Source organism: Falco peregrinus, chromosome 5 (genome assembly GCF_023634155.1).
Source record: "Falco peregrinus isolate bFalPer1 chromosome 5, bFalPer1.pri, whole genome shotgun sequence".
NCBI classification, from domain to species: Eukaryota; Metazoa; Chordata; class Aves; order Falconiformes; family Falconidae; genus Falco; species Falco peregrinus.
Window position 1 is genome coordinate 84,040,039 of NC_073725.1, and position 26,122 is coordinate 84,066,160.

Consider the following 26,122-nt stretch of genomic DNA (forward strand, 5'->3'; position numbering starts at 1 on the left):
TTACCTAAAGGCTGGCTGAGGTGACTTGCCCCCCTTGCACCCCACACCACCCCCACCAAGGCTAAGGGGCACCTGCTGTGCGTTTTCTGCAGTGACAGATGCCCCAAGCACTGTGCTCCCACTCAGCATGCTGGGCACGCTGCAGCATGAAGGCTGCGGCAGAGGAGACAGGGGTCACTCGAGAAATTATTTCTGTAATGGGTCTGTCCTCTAGCAGAGACAGAAGAAATTCCCAGTCTTCCTTGCCTGTTTCCAGCTGCTGCGTCTACGTCAGTTGCAGTGTGGAAGGATGAGTGAGCGCACAAACACACAGGTGATGTTCATTGCTAGAGCGCAGTGAGGTGCCACATCCAGAAACACTCAGAATGGAGCTGGAAACCAGCGGGCAGCACTTCTAGGGAGATCCTTTGGAACCGAGTAGAATAACACTGAGCACGTTAGTGACGTGCTCATGTTAAGGATGGTGGGCACAGAAGACAGCAAAAGCACCGTCTCCAGAGCAACTCTTGGCATCTCCTGCCATGCAGGGATGTGCTTTAATGGAGCTATTAACAAAGCAAATGGGGTCTTGCTGTAGGACTGTTAGAATAGGGACCATTAGTCAGATGAATATCATCACACTGGCAGTGAGCTTGCTCTGGTGGAAGACCAAGCCAGCCACCAAAAAGGATGCTCAAGGCCTCCTGTTGCAGTTATCCCTAAAAGAACTGGTAGTGAGAGGAGGAAAGATGCTCAAGGGTGTGTTTGCATGAAGAGGTTCAGGAGCTGTGGGTGCTCACAGTGCTCAGAGACACAGGGGCTCTCCTCTATCCTCCTGGAGAGGGTGACAAGGAAGCAAGGGACAGACAGCTTGGCTTGGGAGTACTGGAGGGTACAAGGTGCTCGGTATGCTGCTATGGGCACCAGGGCTGGGCCCCTGCATGTTCTGGATTTGATGGTGCTTTTATTTGCAAACTGCAACTATTTGTCACAGAAGTCACCAACCCACATGCAGGTCACTGAGATGATGGTGGGACAGCTCCTTCCACTGGCAGCCCAGATTGCTGTCACACCCCATTAGTCTCTACAAGGGGTTTTTGTCTAGAAATAAGGATACTGATTTCTTGATATTTCCAGCAATAAAATCAATACAAAAACCTGTGCCCGAGTTTCATTTTGCAAAGACTAAGAGCACCTCATGCCTTTGGCAGCTGAAGGTTGGAGCTGTCTGTGGTGACTTTGTCCACCTCTTCTTCCTCATCTTTCTTTTACAGAAGTGCCCCACTTCTGTATTCCTTCTTTCTCTTCTCCTCTCACCTCTGTGCTTAGGGCCCTCAGCAAGACCTGACAAGCATTCTGAAACTAAAAAACACAAAAAATGAAGCAAAATTAAATATCTGAGAAAAGGAGGCCCAGAACCAATAAGGTCTGATTTCACTGTAGGTTACCGCAGCCAAGGCAGCGGCGTGTCAGGGGAGGAAGATGCTTGAAAAACTTCCACAGGAGAATTAATTAAACGAATTTCACTCTGCCAATTGTTTGTTATTTTTGCTGACCTCACCAAGTGGATTAATATTTAATTAGCCTTTAGGAGAAGTGGAAAGCACTTATTAACCTGTTATGTCAATCTGTCAGGCCTGGGGTCTCAGGACAGGCGCCGTTACCATGGAACAATAGAAATATCAAGGTCTGTTTCTCTCCATCTCGGATGTTATCCCCTTTGGAAAGTGGCTTTTTTGGGGGGACAGAGGGAGCAGACCCACTACGCCTAACTCAGGGGTGGCTAAAAATGAAAGCCCCAAATCTAGATGTCTTTTAGAGGCCAGAGCAAGAGCTGAGCAAGCCATATGTGATGTCCCAGGTGCAGGTGGGAAGCACATATGGATATATGATCCCCTTGGAGGTATTTTAGAGCTCAGGCTAGATCTCATCTGGTGTGATGTGGGTAACTAGGGAAAGGTTTGGGCTTTCCTTAATTTTTCTTGTTTAAAAACACTGCTTCCTTTATATTGTGTTTACAGTTATCATAGTTCAAGAAGTGCTAAACTTGGTGTTGACATATCTTCATCCGTGGGGAGATGCAGTGGGGCCCTGCAAGACACAGAGGTCCCGGGTGAGTCTCCGTTAAAGAGAAGCTCTAAACCAGAAAACAGGATGATCACAGATGGCAGAACAAGAAACCTGTCCCCACCGGTAACAAAGACCAGAAGGTCCCCGGCCAGCATCCGAGCTCACATAAAGCTGGTGAGTCTCACCCTGGGATAACGACCATGCCTGCTTGCCGCAGGGCTGGATCTGACCCAAAAGAAATAAAACCTCAAGCACAATTGAACTCTTAGGAAACATCCTCAGCAAAACAGTGAGATGAATGTTGTGTGCAAGTTAGCAAGACTGGGAGGAGCTTGGAAAGAGATAGTGGCTAAAGTGGATGAGTATATTCTTTGGTGGAAATTCTCCCAGATGCTGGGCACGGCCACTAGCTGACATCTTAACCGACTGGTCAGAGACAAGCCAAAGTGTCTTCTCCAAATGTCCCCAAATCCTAATGGCCCTGAGCATCACACACAGCTGGGGATCTACACTTTGGCTCAGTGATTCAAAACCAAATCTCAGGCTAAAATAACCCACTGGGTCTCTGTCACGGTATTCAAAACCCAACCAGCATCCACACCCTGGTTTTGCCATCTAACCACAAGAGCCAAATTCCCATCACCGATAGAAAGCTTTGGCAGATGGCAAAAATGACAAACCATATTCAGGAAAATATGGGGCTGTTGGCAGCGGGCACGGGCTTGCGAGTGCCTTTCAGTCTCTGCACACAAGAGGCAAAACAAGCAAGCAGAGGCAGGAGCAGGAGTGCTCAGAGGTGAGCCCCAAGCATGTGGCTTTGTACCGGCTGCCAAGGTGGGTCATGCTCCCCCCTACAATCTGCCTGAGGCCTGGCCACCTCCTGCTGCCTTGTCCCCACAGGGCAGGGACGGTGCTCACAACACCATCCCATCCGGACCGGGTGCTGTTACTGCTGCTCTGTGACAGGCCATACCATTTATTATTATTATTTTTTTAAAATTAAAATCCTCCTGAGCTTTATTAAATAGGGATGCTGATAGGTAATTAAATCGCAACTTAATTAAATCTGTCTGCTCAATCCAACCGCGGCACGTTGGCTACTCTGCAATCCCTGTGAGAGGTGCTGTCGGTGGAGAACGGCAATGCGAATTAAAGAGCATCGTGCCCGGCACTGCCACCTCCCCGCCAAGCACAGCTGGGAATGGCACCAATGGGCTTCTCCACCCATACAGCAACCCATAGCAATAGGGGGAGCTGGGGACACCCCACAGGGGACCTGACCTGACTTCATACGAACTTTTCAGGTAGGGACTGGCTCCCTCCAGCGTGGCAGGATCAAACCAAGGCACTGGAGGCAGGTTGAGGGGGTTTATGACTAGCTGCTTTGACATAACATGATAGTGTTGGGGATGAAATGGTGAGCAGGTAGGGAAGGACTTCTCTTTTCACTGGTCTGCGGCGCCTCTGTGGAGTGAAGGCCACAGTGATGTCTGGGATTGTAGAAAGCTTGCAAGGATGGGAATTTCAATGGGAGAAGGGCTCTGGCTGGGGCACATTTCCCTGGGCTGGTTGCTCCCTCTGCACTTTAAGATGGAGCAAAGGTGCTGTAGGACGCTGCCCACACTGACATTGAGCCTGATGGGTGCTTGGTCCTGGAGTCAGAGGCGGGAAAATTCCTATGGAGGAGGTTCCTGTAGTCCCCTGCTCTTTCTGGTGGGCTTTGCAGATACTAGCCCGTGCTGGTGAGCACCAACCCACGGCCTTGGCTCTCCTGCCCAGAGTCTGCTGCCTTCCTGTCCTTCTGGCTCAGCTGCTCTGAACAAGGGACCAAAGGCAGTGACATGGAAAAATAACCAGGCAGTCTTGCTAAATCATCAGTCTGCTTGTCCCAAGGAAAACAGATCTTGGAAAGGATTCTCCTTTTTTCTTTTCCCCCTTTTTCATTTTCAACAGAGGTTCACCTTGCTGCCTTTCTCAAACCTCAGATGCTGTGGTTGCCTTTTCCCAGCCCTGGCAGGCAGCAGCAAGGACCTAGCATCCTCAGGGACAGATGCTCTTTCTCTCCACACCATGGGCTCTCCTTTGAGGAGACACCACATCACCTAACAGCAGCCCCAGGTCTCCACTTTCTCATGCGGTCTCTTTTTTTAACATTGCAAGTGGGAACAGGAGAAACCTTCCTCTCCCCTCCACATTGCACCCACTGGCTGTCCCTCATCACAGGACAAGACGGGAGACAGCACATGGCCCAGGAGGTCCTTCCCCTTTGGACGAAGCATCTTCTATTCAGTAAACAAATGCTAGAGAGATGCATCTTTGCAGCAAAGCCCCCCTGAAAGCAGACATCTCTCCTTATTCAAACCAGAGACTAACCAGGTAGGGGACCCTGCTAGATACCAATGCTAGGACATGGGTTCTGTCATCAGCTGCCTAGTACCAGGTGTCATTTATTTATTTTCTAAAAAGTTTCAGCTCCTGGAGGCAATACACTGAAGGAAGTATTTTTGTGGAGAAGAGAGCAGGAGGTGGCCCTCCTTTGCCAGATGTGGCCCTGTGCCCACCTCAGATGATCCCTTTTATGCCATGCTGGTGGTCATTCCTTCACCCTGCCTGCAGGTAAAACAGCCGCTACTGCAAGCAGTGCTTTTTTCCTGTCCTGCAGCTATGGCCTCTTCACAGTCCCAGCAAGACCCTTGAGCTCTCCTCTGGCCATGGAGCCCCACAGTGTAGGCACTGTGCTTTTGAGGGAGGTCTTACAACCACTGGGGTTCCCCCAACCTTGCAGCTTGGGATTCAGTTATTTGAGCACCCTTCAGGTACCCCTGCAATCCCCTAGGAGGTGAAAGAAGAAAACCTCAACCCCCCCCAAAAAAAACCCTGAAGGGTAGCAGCATCTAATGAAAGGCAAAACCCCAAAGAGATGGACAAGAGATCGACAAGTTACGTGGAGCCTATTCAAGGGCGACTTTCACGCAGTAATTTGGGGAGATCAAATTCCTAATCTGCTTCCACCCTAAAGACGGAGGAGTGAAAGTCCTAGTGGGATTAATGTTTAATGCTTGAGTTGGCAGGTGATGCTCTGCATTGGGATGCTTGGTTTCCCTGCTCTGCAGCTGAAAGAGGCTGGTACATGAGCTCAACCAGCATCCAGCCCGGATATTGGGGATGACCCTACTCTCAGACAAAGGTCAGGGAGGGGTTACCAAGTTCAGGATTCCCCACATCATTACAAAGTGTTGTGCGCTGGGGCTGCAATAACAGATGAGTCGCCTTGTCTGTATCTGCTGGGGCGTGTGAAACTTCAAACCTCTTAATTATTTTAGAGCCACTGAGGTGAGCTGCTGGAACACAGCACCGGGGAGGGCAGTCGAGAGAAAAGGCAGCTCATTCCCACTGCTGGGTTTGCATTTCTGCTCCCGTTGAGGACACGTGGCAGGGAACCACTCTGCTGGAAGCCCATACATGGCAGCCTCAGCTCCTGTGCTCCCCACCAGGAAGCGACAGGGATGGAAGGAGAGATGGGTCAGCTGCAGAGGGGAACACAGCCTGGGAGATTAGAAAAGACCTTAACAAAGATAAAGACAGGCAGACCCCAGGACGCACAGACAAGCAGTTATAAACCCTAACTAACTCTCTGAAATAAAGGTCATGTTAACAGTGCCACCTGTGGAGAAGGCTTGATTTTTCTTCTCTACTACCAGAAGACTTTCTCCATTGGGAGTACACCACCTTAATTTTGAGGGTCTCCTTTGAAGGCCAGACAATGGCACAGAGATTAACCGGGACAGGAGCATCTATGACTAGGACATGCTTTTTGCTCTCGGAACGGAGGGGAGAAAAATGAGTTGTTGATGCCTGGGACTTCTTAAAGCATGGTGCAACAGCATCTTAGCAGGCACTTGCAAATGTACTGCTTGTGCTTACTCTTGAAAGAGGTCAGTTGTGAGTGAAATGATGCAACCATGGGTGGTCACTCATGTTTAGTCTAGAGCTCTTCCATTGCACACCTGCCTCCTTCACATCTAAGTTTCCCAAAGCTCTCTGAAAGTGACCACTGCTGGTTTTTTGGGTTTCCCTAGACAGTTCTGTAAAAGCCACCCAGGCTTCCAGGCATCCACAGAATATAGCCAGGTTTCCAAAAATATTTTACGTAGGTTCCCAAATCCTTGACTCTGGGGCAACTACTCACCTTCAAGTAACGAATGGCCAGCAGGTTCTCAGTAGTTTTATTAGCAGCTACAGATGACCTGATTTTAGCTTCTCCAGGAAAGCAATGGGAAGTACCAGAAAATCTGCTCTGAACAGGTGTCCTACTGTGCACTGAAGCTCTGGGAGATACTGATGATGAACCTTCTTCAATCTCTTGAGAGTAGATGTGTGAAGAATAGCTCAGACCTGTAAGTGGCAAGACAGAGAGGTTAATTAATAGGTAGTAGATATCTGCTGGACTTCACAGCCAAAGGCTTCTTGAAAACAGAGTGCCCAAGCCATACTTTTGGAATAAGAAAGTGTTCTGATCTGTATCTAAATGTCACCATTGTCCTATTACATTAGGGTAAATCTATTAAATCCTGACCTAGGAGACTGGACAATTAGGGTTTAGGTCCAGAAAATAATCTACATTCTGCAGTGCAGCCCTTCTCTTCCCTGACAGATTGTTTTGAGTTCTTTCATGTGTCCCAGGTGGTGCTGGGACATGTCAGACCACAGGGCAGCTTGAAGTTATGGGACAAACCGTAGGTAATTTGGCAGGAGAACATTAAAAACCAAGAGGAGGAAACTATAAATTCAGAGTGTAACCACCATAAAGTATTCTCTTAATTCCCAGCCAACCTCTTAAAAGCACAGATAGCTCTTTTCCCTGCCCACAGGATGCCTTTCCCTCCCTGTAGGGTGTCGTATTATGGCTCAGACAACAGAACACCATGGGAACAGTGACCCTGATGTATTTCACATGTGTTGCAAGACCTGGTGCAGGCTCTGCCCTTTCACACGCTGGGCATCTCTTCTGTGCAATATCAAAAGTTTGGCATCTCATAGCCTTGTTTCATTTTTCTGTCTGATGAAGAGCTTAATCTCATCCCTCTTCTTCCCTTCTCACTGGCAAAGACCATCTGCCTTTATAGGTGGGAATGAACCATAACCCTGAGTCCTCAATTGGCCATAACTCCCATGGCAATATCCAAGATCATTTACGAGGCTCCTTTCTGGGAAAACAACACAGACGAGCCATCAAAACCTTTCCTCATCTCCTTCTTGTGTCCACCGAGGGTGACAAACCCTGGAGAAGCGGCGTGTAAGGCTGAGATCTGCTTTCTAGTAAGTCAAGATGGCAAAGTGTCCTAACTTTCCTCTACTACAAGTAGTTCATGGAATTGCTACATTTCTGTGTTCCTTCCTCTTAACAAGAACTGAATTTCTTGCACCTAAAAAGTGCTGAAGTGCCTAAATCATATTTTCAAGAGTCATAAGCATTTATGAACCCAAATCTCATAGGTTTTCCTTCCAAACTGTTACCCTAACAATGCCCTTTTCTCCCAGCTAGACCAGACTCTTCTCATTTGCACTTTCTTTCCATTAACTCCTTTTCTGGTTATCTTTTAACCAAAGATCATTGCCCAGTTCTCATTCTTGGTCATGCTTTAAGGGCCAGCATTTGCTCTATGAGGAGGAACAGGAAACACCCAGACCTCATCCCCGTTTAACTGGTCGCTGCCCTGTCCCTTGCTGAACCAAACCAGTGCTCTCTTGTCTTGCAGGCGCATCTGCCTGCTCCTGCGACTGTGGGGTCAAGTGCACATCAAGCAATGATGTATTTCTTGTGAACTTCAGAGTGTAAAAAAAAAGGGGGGGGTTGTGAGGGAAATTGCTCATGGAAATATGTTTCTAGTTTTGCTTCAAAAAGAAATTATGAGTGGTAACTTAAAAATGACACAAAAGAAACTGCAGTGGAATTCATTTTAAAAAGGTCATTTTTAAGGGAAATGTGAAAGATTTTTGCCAGAAAACACTCCACTGATCTGGCCATCTTAACTCACTTACTGAATACTACTGGTGAGCCTCCCATTTCTGCTTCACAGCCTATTTATCTCTACTGCTACTCTTAAAGGCAAGCACCTCTGATGAGGATTTTTTTCTAGTGTAAAGGTTGTGAGAGTGGAAAAGTCACATTCGAAGTTTTCTTGTAAATATGTAGATGTTTTAAACCTACTCATATAAGCTGAGGGCAAGTTTCCTTATATCAAATATTAGCTAACACTACTGAGTTACATAGGGAACGTTACACAGGGAGCACTGGAAGACTGAGAAAAGTCAAGGGAGAGCAAACTGAAGGGGACTTTTTGAAAGCCAGAAACATCTGGAGCCAAACACAAAAAAGCAGAAAGATACCAGTGCAAGGAAAGAGAGCACAATGTGAGAAATGGCAATGTGAAATCAGAAAGGGGACTTGGCAGACTAAGGGGAGGGTAAAGACAGAGGGGAAGAGAGTGAGAGCAAATGGATAGAGTAGCCAGAAACAAGAAAACTAGTAATTCTGATCTTTGCTATCTTTGGAGACCATCAAACAACTTGCTTTCTACAGAGCTATTGTTGAATGTGGACATGTTGCAGAAGACGGTAAGAAAAAATAGTATGTCTGAGTACCACCAGTAAAGTCATGGAGTGGCAGATGAATGTTCTTCACCTAGGGGCTGCTAGATCTTGAGGTCCTGAAGCATGTCAGGACCTCATGTCTTCCTTTAGCTGTTGTTACCTGCTGCCATCGATGATTTTGGTGTTGCTGAGCCTCTGAGCCAGCTGTCGGCAGCAGGGACTGCCATGCATGTAGAGCACAACATCTCACAAACCTTGAAAAAATGTGCAGCCTTGCTCCTTCTCCAACACGGATCCCAAGGGAAAGAGCCAAAAGGAGTTCCGGAAGGTCAAAATGCAATTAAAACCAATGAGATTTTCTGCTACTTAATGAGTGCAAATGAAAGAGGGTCTGCCTCTGGGGTCGTGCCTCACCCAGCCATGCTGACCACCCCAGACTCTCTCCTCTATGTCCTCTCCTTCCCTGTTGCACCTCATGTGGCCCTTCTCATTCGTAACGTCAGTCCCTCTGATGTCCTGGTCCTGCAACTGGGGGACAATTAGGTAAATGTGTAAGTTTGGAGGGGAGGGGATTTACACCTCCTGTTGCCCTTGCAATGAATTACCAGTGCTGTTAATGGGCTGGTGCCCCAGTGCCTCGTAAATCGTGCGACTGAGGCCGCGCGGTGACGGGTGGCTTTGATCTGGACACGCTGCCCTGCCATGAACAGGAAAAGGAAGAGGTGATTTTTCATGGGTTACTACTCACTCCAGCCTCCAAGTTTTCCACTCTGCTGAAACTTTGACAGTGCCTAATAATCCATCAGTGAGGCTTTCCTTGCTCTGCTTCCACTCCATTACCACCTTCATGTTCCCATTTAGCTTCTTTCACACGGACCCTGGAAAGGTTGACCGTCTCCCACCCTTCCAGAGCCGTTTGGAGGATGGGAGCAAGGGCTGGGGTCACTCCACATGTTTCCTCTGAGGAGAGGAGTCAAAAAGTGGATGCTGAGATGAAGGGAAAGCGCTAGCTCAAGTCTACAAAGCTGGGAAGAGACTTTCCAATGGGAACTAATACCCCATTACCTGTAATGATAAGGGCACAGCCTTCAAATCCTGGACTAGGCAGATTTTTCACTGGGTGCCATTTTCCCAACCCTTAACAAGGACCTTCACACCAGTAGCTCTTTGGACAGGGATTGCCTTTTCCCCTTGTATAGCAACAAATGCAATTGCAGTGTGGTCTGTCCCCTTTGCTCATGGTGTCAGGCTGTCTTTGTGCTGCCAGGAGGAAAGGGCACCGTAAGGGTTGGCCCCATGGGCTCCTCTGAGAGCTGCATGGACAGAATCAGGAGGCTTCCTATCTCCAGGAGCTCCACCATCTGCACCTCTCCACTCCTAAGCAGCAGTACCCTGCAGCCCTGGATGTCCCCTGTTCCCTGGAGAAAGCCCTCCACTCTTCTTGGGTCTTGCCACGTTGGGGATGCCCTTAACTTCAATTAAAAAAAACACCCAACCTGCCCTCCCAGAAACCCACTTCACAGCAGAAATATTGGAATCTAGGTGGGAAACAACACAGGGGAAAAAAAATCCCTGAGTGATTGCGGATGTGTCTCTAAATCCACATGCCTAATGGGGAGCAGTAAGGCTCACACCTATGGGAGAGGGACCACCCGGGATGTCAAAGCGATTGGTGTTGGTGAAACCTTGAAGTGTCTCAGAGGAAAATCAAATAAGAGGCCAAGATATCACTTGAGATGAGAGAATTCTTACGGTCTCTTAGGGTCCATTTGAGATGCTTTAGAGTATCCACCATGCTGGAAGAACATGGGTTTTCTATAGGTCTCTTGTTACATCTTCCAGCCATGCCAGATATCTTTGATACTTTAGGATGTATCAAGTAGTACAATACGTTTGGGTACCTGAGCGGAGTCTTCTGTCACCACATTTTTTCACCAAGGGCTGCTGCTTAGATTTATTTTCCATGCCCATCATTCCTCTTGACTGGTCCATCCTTGTATCTCCTATATATTAGACCAATACTTTGCATGTGTTCAATTTTGCACATTCTGCCTTTCGAATGGAACCAAATCCTTGGAACTGCACTCTTTTCTTCGACTAATGAATTCTCTGAGAGGGGTAAAAACCACCTCAGTAATAAATCCAGACTGAAGGCTTGATGTATCTGTTTTTCTGTTCGCCTCCACTGCTGCTAGACAGAATTAGCCCTCACCTAATACAGAGTGCAGACTTGATACAACCTTGTTTAGCACAATTGGTTTGAATCCATTATATTGACAATATCAATTTGTGTAATTCCTGCATTAGGATTTTGTACTAAACTGTATTTGAAAGGAGCTGTTGACCTTGATTAGCTCTTTAATTGTGGTTAAAATCCAAAGTAATTCAGATACCAGCCTTGACCGTGGAAGGAAAGGGCCATGCCATGTGACAGTGCAGTCAATAACTGCCCTGTTCCCCACGGACACAGGTCCCGTGTTTGATAGGCTCTGGGTCTCACCACTGCCTTAGTGCATCCATTTGCCTTCGCTTTGCCTGTACCCTCAGAGCTTCACCTCACGGGGTGTATTGTAGGAGCAGGCACTTGAGGTACAGTCTCCTGGACACATTCCAGCTGAGGTATGCTTCTGGCTTGCCACCTCTGCTTTTGCATGCAGGTGGGGTTTTTTTCTTTGGTTTCCATCCTAAGCAGAGCTGTAACGGTGCTGAGAACTACCCAAGGGCTGCTCAGAAAGGGTGAGGAAGGAGCCTGTCTACAAAGCTAAACTTCAGCTGCAGATGTTGCCTTGCTCTGTGGTCCCTCAGCAGCAGAAAGAAAAGAAGAGCGTTATTAGAGCACATTAAGATGTCCACATCTGCCTGTTGGTACCCAGATATCTGCAGGAGATGGGTAATAGCGTCATGGGCACCCTGGAGAAGGGATGGACAGGCTTGCTGGTGTTTCTGCAGGCACTAAGCTCTTACCAAAATTCAACAGGAGCTGGGTGCCTAATTCTCCCAGGTGTGCAGGAAAAGATCAGCTGTGTGCCTTGAGGTCTGCACTGGTGCAAATGTTCTGGGTGAAAAAGACCAGGCAGGAGAAAGGCCATTTCTAGGACTCCCATGTGCTGAAGGAGAAAATGCAGCAAATTCCAGGGATGAAGCCTGGAGGGGGGGGAAACCCTTTTAAGTCAATAAGGAATTCTGCCAGAAAACAGCAGAAGGAGCAGTTCAGCAGGAATTACAGAGAAGAAAAAAAATCTGGCAAGAGATACAGCCTGAAAGATGGAGCACTTCATTCTGGGCAAACTGAACGTTTCAATTAAAAATGACAGAGCTGCGATTCTTTAAGAGCAGTCAGATTTTAATAAATTTTTCATGATGGAAGCAGTCTGTATCCTGAAGACCTGACAAACTCTCTGCTCTTTGGAGATCATGTGTTCTCCTGGATCTATGTCTTCCTGGCATCAGATGGGACTGCCAGCCACGGATCAAAGGGAGAAAGCACAAAAAGGGCCGCCAGGCATCTTGTGCTACATATGTGTGCAGAATATAATGTGCAGAGCGGAGACGGATGCCTAGTGCTACAGCAGGGAAGGAGAGGGTTCATGGGAAAGAAGAGTAAACCAACAGTGGAGAAGAGGACACAGAGATGAAAGAACAGGCTGTAAAGAAAACTAATATCAAGGAGAAGAGTTTATGAAAGACAAGAGTAGAGCAGAGGAAGTGGAGACAGGGAGGGAGGGAGAGGGGGAGGGAGAAACATACCCTCTGTGCCTGGGAAAAAGACAATAAAAGCTGCGGACTCCTGTCACGCAGGACAAGCCCAGCACTATTTACTGTTTGCTCATTTAACCTGGTTAATTTTTAATAATGTTGAAATTTTCATTTTAATAATTTAGGTAAATTATTTATTAAACCACAGGATAAAGGAATCATAGCAATTATGAATTGACAGTGTTACCTGAGGCTCATGAAAAGGTAAGGGGTTTTGCAAAGTCCTTGTTATTGGATAAACATTAAATTAGTAACAACTTCACATCCAATTCAAATTACCTTCTTCCAAGTCTAAGATTGCTCTGTCTCGGTCTCTCCTGGGAAAGAGCCCTGTGGGCAAAAAGGGTTGTGGGGAGCCACCACCGTCCTGTGTGGGGCTGGGGACGTTTCTCCTAGACGTCCCTAAGGCAGCGACAAGGAGCCTTTCCAGCGGAGGATGGCAACAAGGTGACATTCGCTGCTCTGATCATGTAGAAAAACCCAGTATGCTAATGAGAAAAGATGGCTGGGTGTTGGCTGCTATGACTATCAGAGTGGTGGTGGCTTTTCTGGTACAAAAAATGTCAACAGAAGCATGCTGCAATTTCCTATGTGTTGCAGGGCTCCTTACTCTATTTTGGCGATGCAGACTCCCAGACCAGCTCACCAACCACAGGAACCAACTGTCTGATGCCAACTGCCTCATGAAGCGTTCCTGAGGAAATGCAGACCCAGTTCTAGAAGGTCCCAAGGATATTCTGGAGATGTTTATGTAGAAAACTACAGGCTGCCACTTGAGGAAAACAACCTGTATGGAGCAGAGGTGCTCTACAGAGAGACACAGCTCTTCATTTAAAGTAATTGTATCGGGATTGCAAAATCTAGCCTTAATATTTGAAAGGGTGAAACTGATGAACTTTAAAAACATCTAGGGAATGTAGCATCCAGATACTCTCTGGAAAAGCAAGAAGTTTTGCTTTAGAGTAGAAGTCTAAATGTAGGATGGCAAGAGATGGGACAGGGGAGAATAAGGACTGGATCTGGAACCTGGTGGCTTTGGTCAGCGAAGTGCTGCAGCGTTTGCCCAACTTTCAGCATCAATACAGACCCGCAGAATTCAAACCAGCCGTCTACAACTTAATAGCAATTCCAGGTTTTAAGTGTTGCAATGAATCAGAGCCAAGTTTGCATTTTCATATTTTCTGATGTTTAATTTTCAAGCATTTTGTTTTAATTACCAGTTTCCAATCATTTTTATGTTAGCTCTGAGTGCCTTTCCTACATTTTCTTCTCAATAATTAAAACTTTTTAATAACATTACTTTCAATCAAAGGATTTCAATTTATCTTCTAACTTAGTTCTATCCTAATAAGTTTTTTTTTTTCCCTGGGAATTTCCTAACATCCAGTAAAGGAAATAAGCATTTCTAAAGAGTTATTTTTTCCCTTCTAACATATTGAGAGCTCAGCTGTCTTGAGAAACTTCTTTGGAAAAGCACCAAGACACATTCAGAGTCCTAAATATTTGTATACACGATGGCTCAGATACAAATTGGTTCTTCTTTCTTTTTGCTTTAAATAGCAATAGCCACTGACCAGCGTGTGAAACAAATTGATAAACAAACATGTCTCATAGACTTGAGAAAACACCCTCTGAGTTTGGAAATCTGCTCAATCACATTTTTGTATCATGCCCAACCGATGAGAAAATACAACCTATTAACTGAGAAAATAATGTTAAACAAAGTATACAATAATGAACAAATGCTTGATCTAACTGTAAGGCTTGGCTGGTTTATAATGAAATAAAACAGCCTCATTATAACAAACCAAAACCAAGTGAAAATACAGTTCTTCAGAGTCTCTAAGCCTCACATGAATCTAAACTTGCCCATCTCCAGGGTTTATAAATTGCCAGAGTTTCTAAACTCTGGAGAGCTTAGCAAAGTCTCTCTGAGGGACGTGTGTACTTTGCAAATGAAGTCACAGAGAAACCTTAGAAACTCATAGGTAGAGAAGACATAGGAAATAAATATGAATCACTGAGATCTCACTAATATGCTAAAGCACTAGTCAGCATTGTGGACAGTCCATTATACCTGGATCAGCGTATTCCTGAGAATATCATATTAACTAAAAACAAACAAAATCACCAAAGCACCTCCTGTGGGCATCTTAGCTCTCCTTCCTTTGCCCTTGATCTTCTCTCAGATTCTTCCATCAGGAGATCAAGCGATAAATTTCAAGTGTAAAAACATTTTGTTACTGTGAGTCAATGACAAAGGAGAGATATGAGACCTGAGCTGCTTTTCACCAGAAAAGACTAATTCCAGAAAGACACAGAGTTTGCTAGAAATCCGACAGTGTGCTGAATGTTTCAGTGCAAACTGATCAGAATCCTTCATTCTGCTAAGGTCCAAGTATATGTTTCAAATAAAGCAATTGGTTTTAATTTTTTTTTTAGTGCATAAGAACACTAATGCACAGGCTATTCTAAATCTCTTCCAAGATCGCGATATTACAGGATATATTATCTGTTCCTTTTCTAACCAGTTCTTAAATTTCGGCTTTTCATTCCAATACTGAAACTTCCTACAGCAAATTCCGAGCTTCTCCTACTTCAAAATCCAAGTTCACAGTGGGAATGGCATTACAAGCTGCCATGGAGCTCCAGCCTCTGGAAGCAACTTGTGATCCAAGAGGCACCCAGCAACTGAACCTCTGAAACCACAACTGAATCAGTGGAGTTTATTTACAGCCTCTTTAACTTCCTTTCTACAAAACTTCTCTTCAATCTAAATTAAGACAATTTGGCATCTTCAGGTGTTCCCCAGTGTCTGGGTGTCTAACAAGCTGGGGTGGGATGAGGTGCCCTGTGGGTGGAGGAGCCCATAGGCTCCCAGAGGATGGAGGAACTCCTCCTCCCCAAAGTACTGCTATCTCACCTGCTTTTTTTTTTTTTTTTTTTTTTTTTTTTGTCACAGTGGGTGTTTTCCTTGCAAGGTGGCTGTAACCAGCAGAAGATGTTGCAGGCTTGCAGCTTTGACCAAGTACGTTATATTATCTGAATCTTTCTTACTGCCAAGCAGAGACTATCAGCTGTTCGGTGGAGCCCACACTAGGATAAACACGCCAGGGCAGGAAGCAATTAATAAACAACATCTGATTACTTAGAGCAGCTCTTCCCAAACTCCTCCTTGGCTAGCAATAACAAAGGCCTCTGCCTGTGCTCTTCCATCTTCTGCCACTGCTGCCATCACTCTCAGATACCCAAGTTAACAGTTATTATTTTTCAGGGATGGGGTCTGATCCAGAGCCTAACTGAAGACAAGAGGAAGTCTTCAACAGACACCCCTCAGCTGTGGATCCACCCTGTGGGCAGGAACAAGACATACAGCGAAATTCAGATGCACGGAGCCCACGTTCAGGAACAGCACACCCGGGGGGTGCAACAAACCTGTGCCATTGCCACAAGGGCAGCTGTGGAGCTGCCGAAGACCCCAGCATTGCCAGTGCTGCTCCCCGCAGTGCAAGGGGCCCTGTTGTCTCCCACCCCACACACTCTGTACTGCAGCCCTGTCTTCCACCACCCCTCCCCATCCCTTGCTTGGGCAGGCCAGCAGAGCCAGGCAGGGACACTGCACATGTTTGTCTTCATTTTAAGTTACCAATCATTTCCCCTGCCCCCTTTTTTTTTTTTTTTTTTTAGGTTATTAAAAATTTTCAAAAAGGAAAAAAAAAATCCCTCCCCCTTCCCTGTCCCTCCCTGCCATGTTCCCAAGGTGCCAACTAATCTCCGATGCCCAGCTTGTACACAGCCACCTCTAATTGCTCCTGCATTTTCATCTGGTGTAAGTTCAGCCATCGCTACAGCTGCCCCTCCTCCCCCCGGGAATTCACACCTTCATTATCACTCTTTACTGCAGAGCCGTCCGCAGGCTCCCAGCTCCGAACAGCAGCTCCGATAAAAAATAGAGCAGCTTTTCAGTGGTTTCAATTTTAATTACCAGCATCAAGGCAGCTCGCATTCTCACCAGGCTGTTTCGCACTAATTAAAGTGAGGAGGAGTTTATGGAAGGGACACCAACTCCACTTCACTCCCTCATCTATTATTTACAGACAGTAATACAAATAATTTCCAATTTAAACAGTCTGAGCTGGCCAGCAAAGAGGAGGGAGAGGTGGGGAGAACACTAAGCAAGGAGAAACTCAAATAAAGAGAAGAAACTAAGAGGAGGGGATGGAAAATCGTCTCCCAGTGCCCTCTAGTGGGATGATTTCCTGAGGGGTCACGAGGTCGGAGGTGTGAACATGCCCAGGAGGCCCAGTGAGGTGGTAAGGTGGTAGACATTGGTTTCCCCTTGCCCAGCCTCATGGGTGACCTTCAAGATGTGACTGATCAGCATCAAAAGACTGTTTTGGACAAGGGTCAGTCTTGCTCCAGCTGTGCAGCGATGCACCAGGTTTGGTCCCATGCTGTCCATCACCGGTGGTGCTTTGGCTTTCCCATGAGCACAGCAAGGTGCTGATGGAAATGGGCTCTGAAGACTCAGCCTGCGTGGGCTCTGAGCTGGCAGGCATCCCGGCGTTGGGTGCCCAGTCCAACCTGAAAGCACTGGTCCTGGTGGGGTGTAAACCTGAGGTAATGTTGAACTGCAGTTCATGAATGGGGCTTTCTGGGTGTCATGGGAAAATCTCCCCATCTAGAAGATGGGCTGTCCATGTGGGTGGCCAGCTCCATCTGTCAGCAGATACCATTTCCCAAGGCCAGGATTATTTTCCTGCCCAGTCCCTCTTTCCCTGGACGGGAAATGTTCTCCATCCCTCAGACTGGCTTCAATCAATCTCTCCCAGTGCAGTGTGTGCCAAGCCTGGAAGTTTTATGGATTTGGAGGAGAAATCCTGAGAACGGGCCAGCACAGAGGTAGGTGGTTCCCACTCCCATGAAAACAAAAGCTCCCATGAAAACAGAGGATGCTGAAGACCCTGCTGCACAATAGATTTTAACATGTCAAGGAATTAAAATGCAGTAGTGTCTCAGCCATGTTGCTTTGTTTGTTCTCGTTGGCATAGATGAGGCAATCGATACCCATGAACTTTTGTTATAGCTCTGATCTTTACAGGGCCCTGAAATGATGTCACCTGTGGGTCACATTCGGATTGCATTTAAACCAGTGCTGATCAGGAATAACTCCAATAAGAACAGGGTTACCCTGGCTTTACACCAAGCTAAGGCAGATAAGCCTGAAGATCAGTGACTGAAGGAGAAGAAGTTTCAGCATAAATGATATTACTACGGAAAAGTAGCTTGATTGAAGCACAGGTGTTGAATGTTAATCGCTGTAGGCTTGATCCAGCATCTGTGTAAGTCAAAAGCAATATCCCATTTACTGCAGCATCTCAGGATTAGATCAACGGCAGGTAAATACTCAGAAACTAATTCATCTTTCTCTTGTACCACCTCTAGAGTGTGTGAAGTGCCTGGGACTTCAGCGAAGGCATTCCTGATTTATACTATGGTGCAAAAGACAATCAAGCCCTACCTTCTGCTTTTTGGGTGTTTCCAGGGGAAAACAATGGCATTTGGAGCGATTTTACCTTGAGGTCATCAATTCAGACCTGGGTCAGGCTGGCTGCCAGCAGAAGTCATTACCAAAGGACAGCCTCTGGAATGAGTGGAGGTCCTGGGTATGATAAAAATTGCCACTGGTACAAGAATAGGAGATATTTCACAGATCCTCTTCACAAAAACAAATTACAGGCTCCAACCGAGGGTACACTGCTGACTCCTCTTTGGTAAAGACAAGACTTGGGGCTGATGCTTTACTTTTGTTAGAGGTGTGTGAGCTGAGCCCTGGTGAAACCTCCCTCTCCTCCTTGGGCTGGTACTGAGGAGCCCGTAGCTGCAGTTACAGACAGGGGGTTTGGCCAGGATAGAGCATGGAATCGGTTTTCCCCATTTTCCCCAGACTTTGCAATTCCTTTGTAAAGTGGCTTTGACTTACAGTATCTTTGCTGCTGGTGGTGACTGACAGTCTCACCTGGTCCATGAGGGAGAAGCTGAGGTGCGTACCAGCACAGAGACAAAATGAGGGGGGGTTTCCAGGGGCTGGGCTGATCTGTACTAATGGAGAGGACCTCACTTTCCAGACTCACCACCCTCCTTGGGACTAGTATCCATTGAAGATTTCGGATAACCTACATGGCTTTTCACCACGAGCATAGTGTGGGTGCACTGATAGCTTTGTGTTGGACACGGATTCCAGCCATCATCGCCTCTTTGCTATTACTGCGCCATCCACACTCATGCACTGGCACAAAAGCCCCCAGTACGGACCAGAACTGGACTTTACCACCTGCCCCCCATGGTATACAGGCATGCTGGATCCCAGTCCCTTGAGCACCTCTGAGCATCTTAGACCAGGTAACACATATGGCAAAAAGAAGCAGCCAAGAAGCTCCGTCCTTGTTCATGTGGGTGGGTCATTAATGAAAGAACTTTGCAGGGCTGAGACCCCCTGCAAGGCTGAGAGGTTTCTGTGCTAGCGGGGGCTCTCACAGTCGGGTCGGTGGGAGTCCCTGGGGCCGCAGGATCAGTCTCCATCTATTTTTTGCTCCGCGTCTGACTGCGCCTGTCTAAAGAGAGGGGAATGGGCTTGCTCACGTGCCATAAGTGGGTCAGCCCCTATGTGATGCTCACCCCATGCATGCTGGCAGAGCCCGGCTCAGCTCTGGCACCTGCCAAATGCAGCTGGAAGCACAAATCATTTCATAACTGCTGGTGTTTGTATGACTGCGGCTGGGTACTCCTGTGGCCAGGCCTGTACATCTTTGTTACGGGTAACTATTTACACTTAAAAAAAATTATACAATGTCATATTTGCTCTCATCTGGATTCATGAGATGGATTTTGTTATATTCTCTGTGGTGAAAACCGGTCATTCGTGTCTGCAGATAAACACTGCCATTTTGGCCTCAACCAGCTCATCTCCAACAGCATTAGTTAATTGTACTTTAAAGTCCCTTTTTCTGCCCTAGAATGTGCTTTCTGATCATCGTCTCAGTACAAATATGGTAAATAACTAACCGATACGATCAGCAACAAAGCCATAAACGTTTTACAGCTGTTAAGCCAACATCCGAGAATGCAGACAAAAATTCCTCCTCCTCTCCCAGACTCCAGCCCCGTGCAATGAGCCTGGCCTGGCTCGGAGGGGAGCGCGCAGCTGAGTAGGTGGGTGCACCAGGAACGTGCCTGGTTAGTAAGAAACGGCTTTTCACCACAGATCACAGGGAGCCCCTTCGTGGAGCTGAAATGCCTTTGCACCAGGTCTCTCGCTCCCAGCCAGAAAGTATCTCTCTCTCTGATGAGAAAAGGGGTTTTTCTAATTTATTGCTTTTATGGGATTGTTCCTCCACAGAGGCACAAATAGCAGCATATCAATAAAGCCAGTCGTTTGAAGTTGGATATTTCCACCTCTGTCACAGCAAAATAATTAAAAAAGGATTCACAAGATCATAAATTGCATGTCACCAAGGACACAGCCTCCTTAACCCTTTAAAAGCCAGGCTGTGCCCACCCATGGCCCATGTTACTCAAGGCATGAAGGCACATTTGTTATTTTTAGCATCTCAACCACAAGGGCTTTCTTGTCTGGAAAGAGATACACTAAGGACCTGTCTACACAGGGAATGAACTAACTGGCTGGCAGGATCGTAGCCCAGCTCCAGTATGCAAATGCACATATAGATTTGATTTCCAGCCAGGCAAACGAGAAGCTGTGCTGCAGACCTGCAAGAGCCGAGTATTTAGTCACATTGAAGTTAAAACATGTTACAAACACATCAGGCATTGGGGAAAACACTTTCAAACATATTTGAAGAGTGGCAGCATGGAGAGGGCCTAAAAACATTTGTTCTCAGTTAAGAGCTCCTCTGGCTCCAGCTAGATAATAGAAAAGGATGGAGCCCATCTGGGTCAGAAACTCCTGTTATCCTGCTGATGCCTCCCCAGCACAGCCACAGCCAGAACGTATCCTAGCTTGTTGGAAAAAACCCAAACATTAACGCAAGAGATGAGAACGCATGCTATTTTCCAGGCAGGTTGCAACTTCGCTCCCGATACAACAGCCAGCTTGTGCTCCAGCCTAATTTGATCACAGTCAAGGTTAACAACCACTGTTAAACTCTGCAGGTCAAATCCTGCCCTCTTATAAATCCAGGAGAAGTCTGTGGAAAGGGCTGGGCGTGTAAATCTCCAGGTCCAAGTCCTGATGGCACATGGAAGGTGGACTCCCCAGCGTGGCAGGGCTCGGCGGAGAGGCACGGGGGTGAACAGTGCATGCCGGACTGCGGGCAGAGGGGCAAGCCGGGGTGGTGGGTGCCTGTTTCTGGGGGGGAACCCAAACCCCAGACAGGTGGCAGGTCATCATTTTGGTTTTGCTTTCAAAAAGACCACTCTCCAAAGCGTGTGGGGATCTGGGGTGTTAGAAGTCCTGCTGGAGGTGGATTAGTGGCAATAATGGAGCTGAGATAAGTGTGGTTTATCACAGGGTGGTGTATTATATTACACACATCCCACGGCTACATCCACTATAACTAGCACGGGAGGGAGGCATGTGTGTTTGCCTCCTTAAGCTCTCCTGACCCAAGACAAAACTCCTGGAAAAGAGTGCTTTTTCCTTTGTGTTACCACAGCAAGAGGATGGGGGACATGGGAAAGGGTGGACATATCTTGCCCAGCCTGAGATTTCTTGTGTAAGCTCCTTAGAGAAAGAAGTAAATAGCCATTCTGATATCCCCTTTTGGTAACATAACCTAAGAGTTTACTTGGGAAGGACATTTTTGGAAGAGTGGGGCATTTGGGGCATGTTACTCCATTATCAGAAGCTCAGGCAAAAGTGACAACCAGCACCCAAATGATGTCCAACACCCACGTGGCACCCAGCACCCAAGTGGCACCAGCAGCACTCCTCGCCACAGAGCCTGTGTACAGCTCTGCAGTGATCTGTGCAGCCTCCAAATCTTCCCTCTCTGAGGCAGGGATAACTGGTGCCGTGGACAGCTGTAAAACTGGGGGGTGAGGCGTGATTCCCCTCTGCCTGAGCCCTGCACCAGCAAGGCTGGGTGTAGAGGGCGCGAAAGAGAACACGCATCATGTTGAAAAGCCAAACACCCTCAAATGTTCTACTTAGGCACAACAAGGCTTTACCACCCGCAGGAGATAAAAAATACATAGTACATCAGATAATATGTAGTGCAGAGGGTCTAAAGTGACTTTTTTTCTGAGTACAGGGTTACTTGTCCTGTTACAGACTCAGAAAGTCTGAAGGGCTCAAAGTCTTTATGCCAAAACACCACCCGTCTAGTAATGACTGGCAACAAACACAACAAAAATAAAACCTTAAGCTTGGCTATCAGAAGTAGGAAAGCAGATGTAGAGTAAAACATGACTGGTGGGTACTTGGTTTTAAATAATACCCTTTCCCAGTCTTTTTTCACCGCTGCAGTGAGGACTAGAAGGAAAAGGGCTCACCGAGCTCACCGTTTGTGTGGGTGTAAAATCAGGAGCAGACCCCAGCCCTCGGGAGGCCTGCCCTGCCTCCCGGTCCTCTTTTGACATGACACCAAATTAGGACCCTTCAGCAGCAGAGCCACAAACCAGGCAGACAGGGCTAAACGGCCCCTGGGTGCAGGATTACTAGGGCTTTGCTGGAGGATGGGGTGGCGTGGGGAATTGCAGCTCCCTTCCCATCATGGCCAGGCAGAAAGGGCCCGAGGAAGAGGGAGTGCATATGGAGAAGGGCAGCAGCTGAGCCCCGGCTGGAGATCCCCAGGGATGTGCCAGAGAGGGGTGGGAAAAGCAGAGGCTTAACAGCAGCGCCCAAAGCAGGACTGATAAAAGCATGCATGTCAGGGAAGGAGAAGGTGCCTGGTATGTGGCTTTGGTTAAACAGGAGGAATAAAGCAGAGAGAAAAGATGACAGTCTCTTAGGACTGACACCAAATGTCTGTGGGAACAGCTATTTTTGCTGACCCTGTCTGACGCCACCATGGGAGAGGGGTTAGTGAAACCCTGCAGGTTTATTAAGGCATTAGGAGTCCTAGAGAGACACCAAACACATTTCCTCTCCTGTCCTCGTGGCCTCCAGACTCCCGTGGGTTGTGAATGGAGGTCTGTAGCAGGCCACAACATAAAGTAAAATCTTTCATGCTCCAGAGCAACACACAAAGAGATCTGTGCCTCCACTGGAAAACTTCATTCAGGAGTCCACAAACTGGAATCTGTTAAAATCACAGCTTTATTCCTAAATGGTAGGAATAAATTGCTGCCCTTCTAGATAATTTTTTCTGTTATCTAGGTAAAATAAAGCATATAGATAAATAATGAGCTCTTACAGTACCTATCAGACTAGCTATAAAAAGCATTTTGAGCAGGATGAAATACTGTCTTATTAGGCAAGCTCAAGGTGTGAAGTTTGCCACCAGCTCCAAAGTGTAGAGGTGCTCATCTGACATCTGTCTCTTAATATTCGTTAGCAAACCGACGGCTAATGTAACAAGGACCTTCACATTATCACTAATCCATCAATGGCACTTGTGTGGCTCCCTTCACCGTGACACCCAAGTGCCTCTAGCATCCCTGCAGCATGCCTGTGTGGAACAGCAAGGGGGTTATCCATGGAGAACCCAAATAATCCATACCTGAGCCTCTGAGCAAATGGTGAGGAGGTCTGAGGGAGAGGAAAATCCTTCTTTTCCATGCTGAGGGAAGAATCTTGATGGGGTTGGTTGGTCTGAGTGCTTGGCGACCTTCAAGCTGCATCCCAGTCACACCGAAAGTGGTTTTCCCAAGGCAGGTTTATCAGTGCTCAGGCTGCAACACAACAGCCAAACCACGTTGGAACAGAGGGGTCTGAGAAAACCTGTGGGGAGATAATGAAAAGAAAATGTTTTCTCCACCAGATTTGTCCTGGAGTAGTCCTATTTGGCCTTGGGCTGAGCTGGGAGTGAGAGTGTTTTGCTTTGGCCTTCCCATCACCAGCCTTGAGGTGGCCACTGGTCACTGCCTCGTAGCACATGGAAACCCCAAAGAGGTCAAAGCAGAAGTGGTGGAGGAGCCGTAGCACCTACCCTGTGCACCAGCAATGGGACCAGTGGGCTGAAACCTCAGCTGTGATTTCAAGAGCCATGGACCACCGAGGTGGGATTTCTCTAGGCTGGCAGCGACCCTGCTAGCAGGCGTGGCGATGTCTGCAGCAAACCAGAAAAATCAGGAGATGCAAAGTGGAGTTCAGACAGGTCCAGGAGCCCCTGCCATCCTTGCCTGGCCACCAGCAGTGACAGTCCCTTCCCTTCCTCCAAGCCCACCACCAAGCACACGTGGCAGTCTCCCTTTTAATTCAAGAACTAGCAAATCCTGTTGCACTGCAGCAAATATCAACCAGCCTCTTCCAGCAACCTGCCCTCCAGGAGCAAGGACGGGACAATGCAGAAAGGCTTTAAAAAATAACTGCAACCCCTGCCTAGCCCACCGAGCACACTCCTTCCCTAACTTGGTCCCCAGCACCAAAGGGAGGCGGTGCTGGGTCCCCGAGGGAGATGGTGAAACATCATTTTCTCTCTCCAGCCCTTTGAACTGTGCTCCTGAGTAGAGAGGAGACAAAGGAAAAGAAAAGGGGGAGATTAATTCCAGGCAGTTGAATGTGTTCCCTGCTCTAACTCAGTTTGGAGTAGGTACACATAATAATAACTTTTTAATAATAATTTAATTTATAATGCACCCCCCTGCCAAGGCACTCAAGGCACTACATAAACAATTAAAATATGATTATAATAAATAAACAACAATAATTAAAACATCATAAACCAGACAATATTAGAGCCAAACCAAATGCTAAAAAGCAAAACAAAGCAGCATCTTCAGAGGAAGGAGATCCTTGCGCAATTCATCTTCCAAATCTCCTGTTGATGTTAGATTGAAATTCTCCTGCGAAGCTATTTCTGCATCTGCAAAGATTTTGGCAGTGTCACAGTCATTAAAAAAATGGATTTTATACTACCATAAATTAACTGGAGTTTTGCAAGGCTGTAATAACACAACATTCACTTTCATTTGAATAAATTCAAAACTCAGTTTACTCAGGAAACTCAGTTTATGGTGCTGAGTTTGTGTTGACTGTCCTGAGTTTGGGAAAAACACACGTTCATTTTGTTCGCAGTTCATAAAATGTGTCTCATTATAGAAACCAGAATGTTTCTATAGACACGAGGATGGCGTTTTAAAGATTTAAAACCAAACCCCCGAATGGAATAGCAGACCAGCCTTCTCCTGGCTGTCAGCTCCTTGGAGCCGATGGGATCAGCTTGTCCCAGTTTACACAACTGGAACCAAAAGACCTAAACTAACAAAAGAAGCAATCTTCCTCCAAAACAAATGAAATTCCAACTTGTGCCAGGCAAAAGCCGTGCACTGAACTCTAATGATTAAAGGAGACAGGCTCTGTCAAGGCAGAGGTGGAACTGAAATGCAGCCAGTCGGACCCTCTTCTGAAAAAACCTGGCCACAAGCCCTCAGACAATTACATCTCGGATCCGTTCACTCGAGTGCCTCAGCTGATCTCAGTTGTTGTGGCAGCGCATGAAGGGAAAATCCTCCTCGCAAACCCAAACCACACAGGGATTTCTCCATACCAGGAAAAAAACCAAACTGAACCAAAATGCGTTAGGAAGATGAAGCCGGTGGTTTTCTTCCAGCACAGGGAACCAGGAGGATGTTTTCCATTTGATCCCCCTGAGGTTTTGTTCTCACAGGTTTTGCTTTAAGCTTCAAATCCAAGTGGATCTTCAAAAAATAGGGAACTGTGAGTGAGACCATGTGGTTCTCAGGCACAAAGCCATCCTTTGGCCTGCGTTCATTCAAAAAGAGCCTTCAAAAGGGTTCATGAACCTTAGCGTGTTGTGTCACAACTTCAAACTTTTCAAAGCACAGAAGATGTCTGCAGCTGGAGAAATCACTACAGATTTTGCGCACAGAGAGGGTGCTGCCGTTGTTTCTACATTCTCCTATCAGGATTTTCTCACTTAAAAATGAAATAAACCACAGGCTCCTGGTTCCCTACATAGCCACTTCAGGAACAGCCCCAAATTTTGCTCCAAGTGTGTGCTGTAATGGGACCTCTTCACGTCTGTGGGGGAAAAGGCGCTTTCAAGGAGGGGATGGTGTTACCAGGGTTGGGATTAGATTGTTTTTTTACCTCCACTGAATGCAACTTCCTCCTCCTTCAGATCTCATTGTGCATTACAGCTCTGCTGCCTTTCGTAGAGCTGGTCCTTCCTGCGTGCTCTCCTCTTGCAAAGGACTTTCCAAGGGTAAGGGAGCCTCATCACGAGCTCACCTTCTGGCAGCTCCCTGTGTCTGGGCAGCAAGGACCATTTGTGAAGCAGGATTCCTATAGTTTCCCCAGATCCTCCACCCTGCATGAAAGTTGTTGGGCACATTTCAAATTTCCACTCCATGGAGGCAACTGCAAATTCGTGCTTTTGGGGACACTCAATGGATGTGGTAGGTTCACCTTCTCTTCCAGGAGATGTACCAGCAGACAACAGTGTTTGGACTCCAACTTCACATCAACAGTTTCTGTTTTCCTTGGAGATGGAGTGCACTGAAACATACAGCTGCTTAGCCAAATCTTCTGCTCTCCCTCACACTGAGCCACATTTCAGCTAAAAGATTTAGATTCTGG